This window comes from Ambystoma mexicanum, chromosome 11, assembly GCF_040938575.1.
Source record: "Ambystoma mexicanum isolate Mex_15411 chromosome 11, UKY_AmexF1_1, whole genome shotgun sequence".
Classification (NCBI taxonomy): domain Eukaryota; kingdom Metazoa; phylum Chordata; class Amphibia; order Caudata; family Ambystomatidae; genus Ambystoma; species Ambystoma mexicanum.
Window position 1 is genome coordinate 197,348,995 of NC_090934.1, and position 15,847 is coordinate 197,364,841.

Sequence of the window (15,847 nt, forward strand, 5' to 3'; positions counted from 1 at the left end):
GTGTAATGAATCAGGAGTGAGACAAGGGAATTATGTTGATTACTATAAACTTGTATTAACACAAAATGGGTTGGAAAAATACGTATCACACCCTATCACTAGGAGGGGTTTCCCTTCCTCAACAAAAGGAAGGCTGTCAACTGTCAGAATGTCCAAAAGCAAAAGAGTTCTCTGTCCTGTGTCCGAAATCCTAACCTGACTCTTATATCCCAAACCTATGAAGACATATCAACGCATATAATCTCTCAAGTGAGCAATCACAGTTTCAACACAAAGTAAAACAGTGAAAAGGTGCAAAAAGAAAGAAGTAATTAAAGTTCCAAAATCCCAGGGAGTCGGGGACTAGGGGAACATCCTCCCTTCCCCTGAGTTTCTCAACACAAGTACAGTTCTTTTCCTCAAAGCTTTACAATTTTCCATTCCAGTGGGTATGGTTCCCTTCCACTGGATTTCTCACACTCAAGGGACACTACATTGCTCCTTGTCTTTACAGTTCAAACAACACAATTTCTTCCGCATGGGTATAGTTCCAATTACATATAGTTCCAACATACTCAAGAGGTTAATTCCTTCTTCTTAATCATCACAGTTCACTTTCTCTTTGTGTGTGGGTTCTATTACAATTATTCTGCCTGGTAAACTCTCCTGCCATGGCTTTTACGTTATTACAACATAAGAAAAGGCTTTCATAGTTCAGCAACACAATTTCTTTTCCACAGCGGTACTGCTCCCTTCACCCGCAGTTACCAAATGTTCACAGTCAATTACTCTCCCTGGTATACTCTCCTGCCATTTCTTTCTGGTACACTTTTGGTGCGGGTCCCAGACTCGCCGTTACACTGCCTGGTATACTCTTCGCTTTGGCGTCATTCAACAAAAATGTTTCAGCCACTTCAGGTGGCTTCCCATCCCCTGAAACACACTTCTACTGGCTTCCAATTTAAAGAGCTATTTTCTCATACCTGAGTGTGTGAGTCTCTGACTCACTGTATTTTCATCATTATTCAAATGTCCTGTTTCTTTCAAACTCAAACAGTTCACACACTTTCTCTTCTAATTTATCTCTCTTGCCCATAAACCACTCACATTCATGTACGGTATTACTTTTAGCTGTCTCAGTGTTTCAGCTCCTTTGCTGACATTCACCCAGCTTGTTAAGTGAGTGGAGCAAATGCTTTGGAGTGCCCCTGTGTCCCAAACTCCACTACTGGTCCCTCCCAGCCTCCATTTCTCCCAGCGGTCAGTGTACTGCCACAGAAGCCGCCCTCTTCACTCTGCGGATCCCGCTGTGTTTCTACGTCGCTTACCAACTTCAGCTGTCTACAACACCTCAGCAGAGAACCTTTCCTTTCAGAGTTTCTCACAATCCGTGCTGCCAGTAGAGAAACTTTGCTGAAAAGGTTGGGGGGGACATGACCTCTGAAGAAAAGGTGCCCCATTCAAGTGAATGGGGACAAAATAGTGTGCAATGAAATTTGGGGGGGACAAACACCCCCGTCCCCTCCTAAAATTACGCCCATGCGTGCTGCAAACTGCTTACTCTCCGTTTCCCAACCGGCTTTGAGATTGAGTGTCCATGCTCTTCCTCATCTCAGTTCTTTCATGAGGATAGCAGGAAATAGCCTTACATGTTTCTATAAGGTATGGATTGGCTCTATGTTGCAGTAGGACATCCGTGTTGGGGCATTTTAAAAGTGTGTGTGTCATAGCCTGGATGGAAGGGGGAGACCAGGTTCCTGCTAGTGAGTCTTCTTCCCATCCATGAGTGTTACCTCCCCCAATGTGATCCTCCCTCAGGCACCCACCCCCAGGGTGTGGATCAGGTAGTGGCTCCCCTTTCCTGGCCACATGGGAAGAGGTTTCCTTTGGGAGGGAGCTTTGAGATTGCTAGATTCACCACAGCTATTAAAAGCCATTGAAACACTACTTTATCAGCTAATGACAAAGCTCAGCAGGTTCATCACTTGCCTCAGAGAGCTCCATCAAATCCATGCTCACAGGGCCGGATCTGGCAGGGCTGACTCACTCCTTTCTCCTTCTAAGGGTAATTAAGGGAGTGACATTACATTGGGCGATAATAACATCTCCTATTTCAGTGCTTAGAAGCAGGAGGAATCACCATGAAATGTGATATTATTATTTAGTAAATTAATTTACTTGAGTAAGCATCATATTAATGTATTGTTATAAAGTGTTCCTACTCTCAGTGGATATCTACTTTTTGTCCTAAAACATCTATATCTGTTCACTGTGCAGCATTTCTTCCACATTCGATTTGATAAAACATTTTCCATCGAATTTCAGTTCATATATGTGTGTGTAGGATGGGTAGGGTAACAATACATGTGGAGGGGATATGCTGGGGCTGTGGAGGGATTCCCCCTGCATTTGTATGCAGTGAAATAAACTTATTAAAAAATGCAATTAAAGCGAGTTTGGCAAAAGGAATTCGATACAGTCACATAGATCCGCATGAAGCGGGAGTGCACAATTCTACCTTTACATTTAAGTCATTTGTGTTGTCTGCAGCCTTCCAAAAACCCAATCATATACACTTGTAATTCCAAGTATGATAGACCTCGCCTATCCGTCATTTGAGCAATCTAGCGGATCCATTCAGCCATTCATTCAAGTGCTATGAGATTGTGTCTGGCCGTCCAAGCACTACCGATGAGAAAGCTAGAGGGGCGCTTGGGCTGGCATAGGGCAAGCGGCTGGCTCAAGCTCGACTCAGGTTTCAAGACACTGCCAACACAAAGCACAAGCTGAGCCTTGCCTGCTCCGGCCGTGGGGGCATCTTTTTAAACTTCATGGCTGGCTGGTGGCGGGCAGCATCAGCCTTCCTTCCTGTGCCTTATTTCTTTCGGCATATTTGCAGCTTCGGTGTGCAGCACATCTCAGGTGCATCCCGTCCCTGCGTGACGTCACTCTACGGTGGCCCTTCTCCATGAGGCGCTTGACAGATGCCGTGAATGATGCAGGGACGCATGGAATTGCTCCATGGACCCCAACTGGCCTGGTCATTGATTTCACTTAAAGGTTTCGACATGGCAGTAAAGCAAACTCCCTCTAAGATTGCCCTCTGTTCTTAGCTGCCCCGGGCCCCTGCCTGTCCCCCGGGACATTAGACATTGGCGCTCTTCAGTGTCCTGGCCACTGGCAGTGCTTTAAGGCTAGGCCCTAGAGTGTGGGTAGCAGTTATCGGCTTGTTCCATCGATGGCTGGGTAAAAAGGTCATCAGGTATGGGATGGCCTTTGTTGAGGATGGGAAAGCAGGGTGCCAGTTATGGATGCCGTGTTGTAGGGGTGCAGCCCTCGGACCCCACATCTTGTTGATTTCACGCTAGAGATCAAGGACACGGTAAGCAACTCCAGGGGAACATTTCACAAAATCTACCTTTTAAAGCAATCAAATTGCTGGAACATAACCATAAAACTTGCTCAGAGTCAAAGGGGCAGGCTGGAGGCGCACCCTCCGATCTAAGTATTTCTCATACTAATACAAATGTCACGAAAAATAATGAAATAAAGAAAACATTAGTTTCAAGTACATTGAAGAAAAGTGGTGGTGTCTGTGGTACTGCTGCAATTATGAACTCCCTGTCACCCCCTTACGGTGGCAGCCCCCGAAGGGGCAGGGGTCATCCCAGAATAGTGTCAGCTTCTGGCACCAGAGACCCCAGTAGGTTCCACATAGCTAAGGAGAGTGACGCTTTAGGCGGTGGAAATGAAAAGAGTTGAGAGTCAAGCCTCCAGGCGTGGGCGGGGCAAGGGTTAAACGATAGCAGCATACCGCGACATTTAGGGCAATGCGCTTGTAAATGTTTCTCTTGCTGTGCGACTAATCCTTATAACTCTCGGCGCGCATGAGCACTCCTCCTCCCTGATCGAGTGCTAGAATTCTTTCTGAAGGTGTGTTTGGGGCTTGCCAGTCTCTAACCCTCTTCTAAGTGATCACAAATCAATCTCTCTATGAGTACAAGCCAAACTAACCATAAATCAATGTAGTCAGGAGTAAATTCAGTGCTTGTGTTTATCACATCAACAATACGTGACAATGCATCAAAAGGTCAAACTATCTGTGTGTCTATCAAGCTAAAGGTTCATTCTTCAATGACGCACTTTATCATTAAGCCCAACTATGTTTTTGAAACTGCATCTCTGAAGCCACCCCACGCTTGATCTAATCCATGTTTGAGCCTTATTCATGAGTCAAACAATCCATAATAAATCCGTCTCTAAAATATTCCAACTAAACACAGTGACGCTCATTACAGGTTTAGTGGTATCTCGGCGGTAAATCCATGGAGATGCCACCAAACTGTATTAACGTTACCACCATGTGGTCCAGCGGTATTACTGCCGGATTACAAGTGGCGGTTGGTGGTGCTAATCCCCATTAATTGGAGACCATTGAACTCCATGGGGGATTTTTGGCGTAATTACTGCAACGATAATTCTGCGGCGGTAATTGTGCTAAAATTTGGTGGAAAGCTGGCAGATTTACCCCCAGCTCATAGCTGGTGGTGAATACTCCAACTTTCCACCAAAGTTAAAGTTGGATGATGTGGAAATGCATTGGTATACGGTAATACTGCTGCATTTTACCTGCACCACCAAACATGTAATGAGCCCCAATCGATTAATGGGATTATCCTTCCATGAATACATCTGTGACAAATTGGATTCTGCCCCGCAGGAGTACAAGAATGAGTAGGGGACCACTCAGCACTCACACTGCTACAAACCAAAACCCAACGCAATCATAAAGGTAAAACAGGAACAGCTAAAATATATACCTCCTTCGCCTTTTGTGGTAACATGGGCCGAGGCAAGGCTAAGCTCTTAAGGGGGCTGTGAACCTGATCCAGTAGTGACCCCAGTAATACAATCCTAAATAAAGGGAATGTCCAATCAAGGTTCTATAAAAATATATATACTTTAATTGCACATACCATCTGCAATAGTACATAATAAACACTATACTACAGCCCACCCCTGTGAAAGAAACAGTGGGAGCACTAGACTGGAGAAAGTAGCCCTCTGAGCGGGAGTACAAGAGTGATATGGCAAATACCAACCACAAAAGGATATGGCTTAGGTGAAAGAAGATTCTTAAGTGCCTAACAGGTCTCTAAGGCTCCACTGGATTGAGGTGGCAGTTTGTGGGCAACAGCACCTGATTTCGGTTCTTGGGTGGGTTGACGGATGTGGACCCCAGTGTCAAATGTAGATGCGAGTGGATCAAGCTCAGTTCAGGCACGTTTGATTGTGTTGATGCCTTCAAGATCATCACTTCTTCTTTTTTTTAGTTTTTTTTATTTCATACAGTTTGTACAAACTTTTGAAATATAAAACTCAAAAAAAAGAAAAAGAAGAAAGAAAACTCAAACCTAAAACACAGTTTTGTTGAAAATACAAACTAATCTACAACCATATTTGCATGTCATTATTTTGTACTTGTCTCTTTCTCCATCATCTTTTGTAACTGTTCTAAAAACCTCATAAGAGCTAGTGTCAGGTGTATGCAATCACTGTTATGCATTTGACGCCACCAATCATCAGCACTGTATGTCAAGCATCCGTCCAACTCTTTCCAACTTCAATCACCAGCTAGACTGGTGAGGTGGCCATTCGAGGGCTAGCCAGATCGTAGCCCCTGGTCAGAGTCGGTATGTTGCTCTCCTGGGGTGTGGTCTGTGTCCCGAGATCGAGAAGTGGATTTGGGCCTAGCAAGTGATGGTCTCAGCAATGAACTGGTTGAAGTGCAAGCAATAGTTTGGATTGGGGAGGAGCGCAGAACCCATCACTTGCGTCTTTCCTCTCATTCAAGGTGTATTTAATATGGTGTGACCAGTTTGGTGTGGCAGAACAGGGAGCTTTCGCTGCTCTAGTCCTCTGCAGCTGTGAGACCACCTCAGAGGAACTCAAGAACAGGAGCGCTCCATTCAGGGTCTGCTCTCCCAGCTTTAGGAGATTCTGGTGCAGAGTCGCAGGTCCTGCTACACAGCAAAAGTCACCCTCAATGTGCCTTCTGAGTGGGTAGGGTTCAGAGCTCTCTTCTGCCTCAGATGGCACCTTCCTCATCTCAGGCTGAGGGCTTCTGAAAGTCCAACTTTGCCGAAGGAAGTCCAGTGAGTTTGTCTCAGGTGCTTCAGAGCAAATCTTTGCATCTTGAGAGGATCTGAAGACGGGATGGGAGACCCCTTGTTTTTATGGCAAAAGTCAGCAGTTGATTCGACTAAAGCTAGCCAGTCTTAGTGGTCCAATCCCTGCTCTTGAACGGAGTGGACTTTGCCCTTCTGATTTCACACCCAAACGGCTTTGCTCAAGAGGAAGTGGAGACGATAGGAAAGAGAAAGAGAGACAGAGAGAAACAAAATGGTGTAAGCCTCTTTCCATTGACAAGCGCACTCCAGCCTACTGTAATCCCTAAACCCTTTCCCATCTCACTGAGAACAAAGGCCTTTAGAGATGCAGCACCATTGCGTGAGGCTATTCCTTTTGAATGAGTGTGCTCAATTGATGCCCAGGCCCAGGACGGCTGTCTCTTGTGGGGGGTGCTGCCTGCCCTCACAAAGAGATCAAAGAAGAGGCCTGGTCCTCCATTCTCCTTTCCTGCCAATTGGCAGTCTCCAGCTGACTGACCAGAAAACTCATCACCTTTCACAGAAGAGCTGACTCAATGGAGCTGACACATGGTATGTTATGTTATGTAATGTTATGTTGTGCTATGGTATGTCAAATGACATTTGTATAGCACCTACTGCCATTGGTATGGCCTTGAAGCGCTGAGAGGTTGAACACCCTTTGGAATACTGTGGTCTGAGTTGAGAGGTGAGGAGAGGAGTGGACAAATGCATGTGTGCATTATAGCCTAATCAAAGGTATGTAGGGAATGGCTAGGTCCCTGCAGCTGTCCATATTATCAGGTGTGAGGATGGGTGCTGAGACTGTTTGTCAGGAGAGTCAAGATATGCAAACAACTGGAGCGAAATTTGCGTTGGACTCTATGGGTGGTAGTGCTCATGCCGAGGATGATGTATGTTGAGAGTAGAATGATGGCAAATAATGTGCATGTCATATGTGTGCGGCTACGTGACTGAAGGTGTGGCAAAGCACAAACAATGCCTTCAAACTATGCATGCAAATTAGGAGTACAAGACAGCCTATATTGGTGGGGTAGACTTGAAGCTGTTAAAATGATGATATCGTGTATTATACTTTATTCCTATTCCTGCCTCTTTTTCAAATCATTAGATTCTTGTATCCTCACATTTATTTGAGGTAAGAAAAAAAGGAGAATCTCATTATGTAAACTCAAGAAACGTAGGTCTGAGGGTGGACTGGGTTTCCTAGACTATAAGAAATATCACAGGGCTTCTGTTCTAAGACAAACTCAGTTATGGCTTTTGCCTAATAGTCCTAATATACCCAACTGGTTTCTCACAGAGGAAGCAATTGTCTCCCCTCATGCCCTCTTAAACGGCCCCTACTCTAAAAATAATATTAGATGTTTTATAAGTACTAGTATTAACATTTCTATTATGTAGCTTGGTAAGTACTTATCCTCATCTTATTTTAAAAAATCCCAATTTATATCACAGTATATTTGGATGAACCCCCTGATAAAAATGAACAAGAAAACTATCTGTTGAAGACCATGGCTATCTCTAGGCATAGAATATCTAGGGCAACTATTTATACAAGTTATTCCACTTACTTTTGAAGAGTTTATGATAAACTTTCACACGTCTAAGTATTTTTTACAGCAATATGTAAGCTTAATTAATGCTATTATGGAAAATTATGATTTGTTAACTTCTAATATAAATAGTTATCAAGCCCAACGACTACTTAATTTATCCAACCCGAATGTTACGGCGTCTATGTTTTATAAAGTATGCTCTTCTATGTCAATGGATGGGATCTTGCTTAAATGTCAGGAAGCTTGGATCCAAGACTGCTCCCTTAACGCTACACAAAAAGGATGACCCTCGTTATGGACTAATAAATCTAAAATAATTGTCTGAGCCAGTTTACTTGAAACATTGTACTTCTTTCACCATAGGGCTTTTCTTACGCCACTTATGCTTTTTAAGGGGGAGTATCTCAAAATGACAAATGTTGCAGTTGTCTATGTTTTCAAGGGTCGTTCAAGCACATGATTTTTGAATGTATTCATATTAAAGTATTCTGGAAAAGGATTTGGAAAACTGTTGCTCGCCTCGTTCATGTACAACTGGTGTTCTCTTTTGCTGTTTTGTTTCAGGGGAGCAAAATGATACAACCTGTTATGGACAAAAATAAATGCTATCTGTTTGATCTGTTTATTGCCATCACAATCCAGACTATTACTTCCAACTGGAAAGATCTCAAATGTGTACATTTTAAATTATGGTGTTTTTTGTAACATTCATAGGATGGAAAAAAAAATGCTGTGCTGAGTCCCCGTCCCTGTTACAGAAGCATAAACTAAAATGGCAGGCCTTTCTAGACTTTTAGGAAAATGTAGCACCTAGGCAGTTTTAAAACTATCTGGTTCCATTATTAATACATATCTAGACATATAATGTCACCCCTTGTGTTCATTTTAGTCTGGTAAATCCTGTGTGCTTCTTTTAAAGCTTATTATAAATACATTATACACCTAATCAGCTTATTTTGAAACTGCTTTTTTATGCATTACAGTATAGCATGTATATATTTTATATGAGGTACCCAGTTTATAGTGATAATTTCGAATTACGTTATGTCGAAAGTCATAGAATGTCTATTTTTGTTTGTTTTTTGTTCGAAATGGGGGGGTTTCCCCCAACCCACTTTTTTGTATTTCTTTTTGTTTTACCCCTTTTTTTACTTGCAGAACCCAAAAAAACATGTAAATTAAAAAAATAAAACATTTTAAAAAAAAAGTGACTTTTTTTTTACATTATGACCCTCGACATAATGTTTTCGACTTTTTCACTGCACACCGAGGTACCCTTATTGCCTTGTTCTGCAGACAACGAACTTCTCACTCTAGCCGTATGTGGCATATACTTACCCTATTTGCTGTTTCATATGTTTTATGAACCTTATATACTACTGTTCTTAATAAAATTTTTAAACACGAGGAGTGCAAGACAGGCAAAACGCAAGTTTGGAAAAACATGAACAGAGGCAGGACTCAATCAACAATCTGAATTGGGAAAACCTAGTCAGGAAAATTCAAGTGTGGCAAAATACAAACAGCGGTCAGATTCAAGGCGGCAATCTAAATTAGGAGCCTTAGTCATGCAAAATGCCAGTGTGGTCAAGCAGGAACAGTTGCGAGTTTCAAATTTGCAGTCTAATTTGCAAGACCTAGGGCCTCATTACAAATCAGGCGTTACGGGTTTAACGGCGCCTTCGGCGCCGTTAAACCCTTAAAGCCTGATTACCATTTTAACGCCTGCTTTTAGCAGCCGTTAAAATGCAAGGCGCTAACCCGCCTTGGTGCTAATTACGGCACCGTAATTTACGGTGCCGTAATTAGCGCCTTCCCCACTCCCATTATGCCCTATGGGGCAAAAATGGGAATGGGGAAGGGTAAATGGGGAATGGGGATTTACCGCCCCACTCACCTTGGAAAAAACAGAGTTTACACCATGGTGGTAAAGTAGGGGACTTACCGCCTGGGTTGTAATGAGGTCCCTAGGCAGTCAAATGAAAGTGTGTCGAACACCAATAGAGGCGGGATTAAGTCGCAGGCCCAGATTAGGAGAACTCTGGGGGAAGATGCATGAATGGCAGACTACAAACAATAGCTAGATTCATTGCAGAATATTAACATATGGAACACTCTGAGAAGCACAATACCATAGTACCACACTAAGGAGGTGTTACGAATCCATGATGAAGTCCCTAAACTGGATATAGATGCTGTGGGAAAACGTGGCATCCGGCGGGGCTTGGATGCCATGGTGTACAGGCAAACAGGGATGGAAAGCACCCAAAGGAACGTGCCATTTGCCTCATCCCTTTGCTAGCTGCCAGGGCAAGGCTGCCCTGACGGATTCAGTAAAGAGGAAGTGTATCTGGGTCAGGTGACCCATGGAAGCAACCAATCATGGTGCAGGGGGGCAGGCAAAGGGGACAATTAGCAACTGAAAGGCTTTTTATGTATTGATAAAAATAAAAACAAATCCAGTGTTTTGCACCCTTGCAGATGGAAATTCCTCACAACATGCATCCTAGTGCCTCCACTCAAGAGTACATCCAACCATGAGTCTATTCAACCATAGGTTCATTCATCCATATGTCAATCCATGTATGAGTCAATCCATCTTTGAGTCATCTGTGAGTCAATTTATCTTTGAGGCAATCCCTCTGTGGTACAAACACTCAATGATACTTCTATGAATATTTCTATCCTCTGCTCTATCCTTCACAGAATAAATTGATGACAACAATGGGCCTCATTACGACCCTGGCGGACAGCCGTGCCTGTAATACAGGCACGGCTGCTGCCGGAGTCATTTTTTTTCCGGCAATCTGGAATGGGCAATTACCAGGGTATTACAAACCCATCGGACCCGATGATTGGCCTTTCCAGGATGCCAGAAAAAAATCTTCCTCATTCCCATTTGAGCCCCATAGGGCTCAATGGAGATGGTGAAGCCGAATGCACCGGCACCATTCGTGAATGGTGCGGTGAATGTAGCATGCTCTGCTCGCGGGTGCCGCTCTGCCTGCCAAGTCAGACCTGGCCTGCCGAAAGGCACCCGCTAGCACAACTTGTAGTTTTCCGGTCCGGGAACTACAGTACCGGCAAGCTTACCGGTACCGTAGTTCCCGGACCAGCAAACTTGTAATGAAGCCCATTAATGTCTTAATGAATGCAAGCATTTCTAAGGTGCTTTATTTTGTAACTAACCAACCCAAGCCACTCTTGCTGGGAACAGCCAATGCATAGATAGCAACACAAACAAGAGAAAAGAAGGATATCAATAAAAGAGCAAACATTTAGAAGCAAAGCAGAAAGAGACCAAATCAAGAGAACTCCAAATATGTGGGGGTAGATTAATCCAGAGCAGGGACCCTGGACTCTGAACCCCCCTGCCCCACTTTTATTAAGTGGCATGGTAGAATCACAGTACGATTAGTTTAGGCACAGTGACAGTGATGTGCTTGAGCAGGGACTTAAGAGTTGACCTTATTTACTGGGTAGCAGGGGTAGTGTTGTGCAGGCTGGATCTTAAGACAACTCACATTACAGGCAACCCTCTTGTCAACTATAAGCCAGTGTCATTATCTTGGAAGGAGGGAAACATGAGCTTTTCTTCTAAGAACAAACCGGAACCTCAATGCAACATGTTGCTGTAACTATAACTCGCGAGTGAGGTATGCCATAGGTTGGCTCAATAACCCACTACAATTATCCAGCCGAATGTTAAACTGAATACCGGTTCGAGTAATGTTCTTAGCCTCTGTACTTGGGAAAAGGTGGATTTTAACATAGGGGTCACCAGTGAAGGCATAGACATGTTGGGGTCCATACCCATTGCCCTTTTTAGGCTGGAGTGATGCAGGAAAGAAATTAGGCAGAACATATGTGCTGTGAGAAGCATCCAGGGCATCTAATCACCCAGATAAAACCACTCCATGTAACCAGCACTGAGCAGGAGGTAATTAAGGCTCATCCAGTCCCTGACATCATTTAGACCATACCCAAAGTTAAGGAACTGGGCTAGACTCCTATCCATCCACACTCAGATGCATTTGGGTGTCATCGGTTTAAGAATTGGGAGTACAAGCCAAATGAGGTTATCACATGAAGGAGAAAAAGGATGCAAATAGTAAACAAAATGAGCGAGCAGGTCGATCCCTGGGGCAGTCCACACTTAATAACTTTCCACCGAGGACAGAATGACAGGGCGGCTCATCCATAATATTCGATGGGCCGTCAACCTGCCACACATTATGAAGGAGCAAAGCCATGCCATTAAAAACACTGACTGCATTCTCAGCTGCAGCAAGCAGATCATGATGTGCTCTTGTGCTAGTTTTTACTATGTAAGGACATGTGGTTCCAATATCACAAGCACAGTACCCAAGCCTGTATGCCCAATGGGCCATGCAAGGCATGGGCCGTTTTGCGTTCCCAGCCTTTTTATGTCCTTTGGAAATGCAGGCTGGAGTACTGCGGTGCCAAACATGTGCTGGGGTACTCCTGAACCTTCACAGACATGTAGAGGGCTTGGGGAAGAGAAATGGGGTGCTCTAGGTTCCCTGTTCATGTACAGGCATCAAAAAGCTATCCCTGTTTCCTGATTTCTGTTTCCCTGTGAAATGGTTCCTGTACGCATGGCATAAGGAGGGCTATCGTGGCAATGTGAGACCTCGGCAGCGTTTAGAATCCGGGGCTGCACTGCAGGCAAGGACAAATCAAAACTATGCATTTAAGAATGTGTGAATGCGAGGATTTACTTGTTTGGAAACACATGTGAATGAGATAGTATGTGTGTTTTATGGGTGCTGATGTGAATGAGATAGTGTGAATGTTCTTTGAGTGAACATGTAAATTAGACAGTGGTCTTCATTACAACCCTGCCAGTCCGGTAACAACGGTGCTGGTAAGCTTACAGGCACTGGTGTTAACGGACCTGCTGAGGGCAAGTTTGGGGTCTGGATGCCCTCCCGCCGGCAGAAAGCCACCCGCTCGCAGACTTTCACGCTAGCACCAGCACTTTTATTAACGGTGCTGGTGCTCCCGTCATCCCCATTCCCAGTGATTCCTATGGACTCAAATGGGAATGGGGAGTTAGTTTTTCTGGCGCCTGGCTTCAGGGACCGCAGGGGCTTTGCAACGTTAGCAATGCCTCACTTACTTAGAATTGTGAACATTAGCCTGCCTCGTGTCTAGACAGAATTGTGAATGTTAGCAATGCTGCACTTAGAGAGAATTGTGAACATTAGCCGGAGCCAGACCCACACAGGATTGTGAATGTTAGCAATACTGCAACCTAGTTAGAATTGTGATCATTAGCCTGTGTCACATCTAGATAAGATTGTGCGAGTTAGAAATGCCTCGCTTAGTTAGAATTGTGAACATTAGCCTGTGTCGTGTTTAGACAGTATTGTGAATGTTAGAATTGCCGCACTTAGAGAGGATTGTGAACATTAGCCTGAGCCAGACCCACACAGGATTGTGAATGTTAGCAATACTGCACCCTAGTTAGAATTGTGATCATTAGCCTGTGTCACATCTAGATAAGATTGTGCGAGTTAGAAATGCCTCGCTTAGTTAGAATTGTGAACATTAGCCTGTGTCGTGTTTAGACAGTATTGTGAATGTTAGAATTGCCGCACTTAGAGAGGATTGTGAACATTAGCCTGAGACAGACCCACACAGGATTGTGAATGTTAGCAATACTGCACCCTAGTTAGAATTGTGATCATTAGCCTGTGTCACATCTAGATAAGATTGTGCGAGTTAGAAATGCCTTGCTTAGTTAGAATTGTGAACATTAGCCTGTGTCGTGTTTAGACAGGATTGTGAATGTTAGCAATGCTGCACTTAGAGAGGATTGTGAACATTAGCCGGAGCCAGACCCACACAGGATTGTGAATGTTAGCAATACTGCACCCTAGTTAGAATTGTGATCATTAGCCTGTGTCACATCTAGATAAGATTGTGCGAGTTAGAAATGCCTCACTTAGTTAGAATTGTGAACATTAGCCTGTGTCGTGTTTAGACAGGATTGTGAATGTTAGCAATGCTGCACTTAGAGAGAATTGTGAACATTAGCCGGAGCCAGACCCACACAGGATTGTGAATGCTAGCAATACTGCACCCTAGTTAGAATTGTGATCATTAGCCTGTGTCACATCTAGATAAGATTGTGCGAGTTAGAAATGCCTTGCTTAGTTAGAATTGTGAATATTAACCTGTGTCGTGTTTAGACAGTATTGTGAATGTTAGCACTGCAGCATTTAGAATTTTGATCATTAGCTTGTACCAGACCAGACAGGATTGCGAATATTAGCAATGCCTCATTTAGAGAGAATTGAGAACATTAGCCTGCCCCAGACCCATACTAGATTGTGAATGTTAGCAATACCGCTCTTGGTTAGAATTGTGAACATTAGCCTGCGCAGGACCCAGATAGGATTGTGAATATTGGCAATGCATGTATCACTGTGTACCCTGCTTTGCTGTTCACCATGCTGTTGCTATATATCCGTATCCCCCCTCCTGTCGCTGTAAGCCCAGCCCCCTGTCTCTGTGTCTTTGTGTCGCTCTGTTCCCTGCCATCCGGTTCACGTGCCTGATCTCGAGCATTTTAAAGATAACCATCATATCACATCACTACGCTTACTCTCTACTATACACCATCATTCAGCTAGAACACAGCTATACCCCTGATTAATTTGGTCTAGCTGTTCTCATACGAATACGACCCCATGAACACCTCATCACCCTAATAAAACACAGCTAGCAGCGCAAATTCCGGCCTAGTTGCTCACATATGCGTCCTTTCAAGCCCAACGCAGCCAAACTAGGTGTCCACCCACCAGACAGCACACATCCAACTGATATCTCCAGCGCCACACTTAACACTAGTATGCAGCTCCCTTCCGGCAATAACATCAGCTGCACACATATCTGCACACACGCACCCTACAACACTATCTCTCTCTACTGACCAGAATTATGTTTCCCGAGGGCGTTCAACATACCAGCGCTTTGAGGTCATACCAATGATATATAGAGTGCTATATAAATGGCAGGTGACATAACATACCATACATACCATACCATAACATAACATTACATAACATAACATAACATAACATAACATAACATAACATAATATAACATAATACCTGCCAACTTAGATTAAACCAATGGCCTTTTTTTATCCTCGATTCCCACTAATCTCATTCCAAAACAGGGATGTGTCCTTGCCCCTGGTTAATAGAACCTGTATATATCAGATTTGAATGATGCGCTACAAGGTTTCTGCAATTCCCCCCCAGGATAGGCCAACAGATAGTTAGTTGACTATCCTATGTGGACGTCACGCTCCTCCATCGTACTCGAATAGGATTGCAGCAGAGCCTATTGGCACTACTATAATTTCCATTGCAAAATAATTTGAAAATTAATCTTAACAAAACAAAAATAAATATATTAAAATCAATAGGAAGAGAGACCCTGAGACAAACCTGGGACCCATTATGACTGATACACACAGGTTTGCTAAATACTGGGGCTACAGGATTAACAACTCCAAGTCCAAAATATTCCCACTTACACCTGCCACCCCATGCCCAGCAGAAGCCCACATGCTTAAATGGTCACCCATACACGTTTGTTACCTGGACATAATTATGTCTAAGGAAAGACAGACATTATACACGAACAATCATGAACAACTCTTGCAAACACTCCCCATTAAACTACAGATATAGGCTAGACATCCCATCTCCCTAGATGGCCGAATCGCCATTTTGAAAATGGTAGTACTCCCCATCTTTGACCACTGTTAAGGCAATGTGGGAGGCATATATAGGGGCGACGATCGCTGAAGAGAAGTGGTCCAAGTACTGTCAACTATCCAAAATCTTTATCATTAAATACTGGCCTCCACCTGATCCAATTTAAGATCCTTAACAAACTACATTTTACACTGGCCAAAATGGCCAGGTTCTCTGTAAACTGTTCTGGGAGTGTCAAAGATGTGGGAATCCATGTGCAGACTTTTTTCATATGTATTGGGACTGCCCTCTGATCACTGGGTTTTGGAGTGAGGTGGCCGAGAGCATTGAGGAGATAACGCAGATCCCAGCCTCTCTCACCCCCCAGAAATATTTGTTTCGG